Source organism: Carya illinoinensis, chromosome 16, assembly GCF_018687715.1.
Source record: "Carya illinoinensis cultivar Pawnee chromosome 16, C.illinoinensisPawnee_v1, whole genome shotgun sequence".
NCBI classification, from domain to species: domain Eukaryota; kingdom Viridiplantae; phylum Streptophyta; class Magnoliopsida; order Fagales; family Juglandaceae; genus Carya; species Carya illinoinensis.
This window is the reverse complement of record NC_056767.1, coordinates 7,093,209-7,094,820: the sequence shown is the minus strand read 5'-3', so window position 1 is coordinate 7,094,820 and position 1,612 is coordinate 7,093,209. Positions and strand designations below refer to the sequence as shown.

The following is a 1,612-nucleotide window of genomic DNA, read 5'->3' as shown; positions in this document are numbered from 1 at the left end:
TATGATACCCTCCACACCAACCTAAACCGCATGCCACTGCATCCTCTCACGCCAAAACTCTTTCCACATCCATTGTAAACAACCAAAAACAGCCGCTACAAACTCCAGTCCACACTAAGCATGCTTCCTTTCACGTAAGGTTCCACCACATGGTGCCAACCTCCGTAGCCCTCCTCTCCATCACAACAATCCCAAATCGAAAACCACCATCACCAATCTTTCATTGGAACCACCTCCCACAACCAATAGGAAACTAGCAACTCTACGGCCCCTTTAGTACCCTGTAGCACGGTTAAACTACCATAGCTGAATTACTACACCTCCAGACAAAAAATTTGGACCATTTCTCGATTTGTGCGTGTCATCCTTGTGCAGGGGCCATACTAATCTTCTCTGTATCGTTCCAACCAGAAATGTATGACTTGAGCAGTGCCACTTATGATAAAAGAACCTAACAAGGACATTCAAAATTTAAGGGAGGGAAATTGTAATACCCCATATGATAAGTGAGAGTATGTGGTGTATAAGATCTCACATTATTTGGGAAGAAGAAGTTTTTGCTCTTTATGAGGTTCCAATTGTATAATTGACTAGTCCTTTTAGAGTATAGGGCATATGGTTGGGCTTTCTATTGGGACATACAAAAAGAGCATCTTAACTCATATCATCTAATATAATCATTATAACTTTCTTAAATTCTCACACAAAATACAATAAATTACAATTCAACTTTTTCAAATTTCAAAACAAAAATAATATTAAAAAATAATATTCTAATAATATTTTATTAAACTTTTAACTTTTATCTCATCTCATTTCATCTCAACTCACTATCCAAATATCCCTAAACTTCTTTTATTAAATATAGTTATTGTTTCAATTTTATGTTTAGTTATCATCACGGGGGAATATATAATTTAAGGGTCCAACTTGTGCTCTTAACTATAGCTAGGAATTCTTTTTGGTCCTTCTCTTTCTCTCTAGAGACTGAGTGAGGTGTTAGCATCCTTGCCTGCGCAAGGGTGTAAGTCTCTCTTGGTGAGAGTCTTAATTTGTCAGTGTGTTTAGTGATGGAGAAAGAGGAACTTGCTAGGCGATGGGAGAGTTTAAATCTGTCAGTGGAAGAAAGCAAAATCTTCCAGGTTCCTTCTGAAGGAGTTAAGGAGGTTGGATTACGTGGGAAGTTCAGTCTTGTAGGGGGGTGATGGCTAAGAAGGGGATGAATAGTGAAGCCTTTACAGTGACTATGTCTCAAGTGTGGCAACTAGAAGGTTGGGTGAAGTTTAAGCACTTGGGTGATCATAGATTCTTGATTCAATTCCAGTTTCTTACTGACAAAGACAAAGTTCTTGGGAGGCGCCCTTGATTCTTTGATAGGAATCTAGATTCCCTCCAAGAGGTTGACAAAGTTGTTCCTTTGAATGCTATATGTTTTCAGTTTGAACTATTCTGGGTTCAACTGCATGGCCTGCAATGGGCAGCTATGACTAAAGAGGTTGGCAAGCAGTTGAGATCCTTGATAGGTCATGTGATTAGAGTGGATGCTGACTCTGATGGCATGGCATGGGGTAAGTGTATGAGGCTGAGAGTTGCAGTGGCTTTACATAGACCT

The 1,612-nt window shown here is 39.4% G+C and overlaps 1 non-coding gene across 1 annotated transcript; it reads right to left on the bottom strand.

The window, feature by feature from the left end:
* Positions 1–329: 329 nt before the first annotated feature.
* Positions 330–435, bottom strand: LOC122299975. The gene has a single exon (XR_006239826.1). It is a non-coding gene; the product is annotated as a U6 spliceosomal RNA (small nuclear RNA).
* Positions 436–1,612: the final 1,177 nt, after the last annotated feature.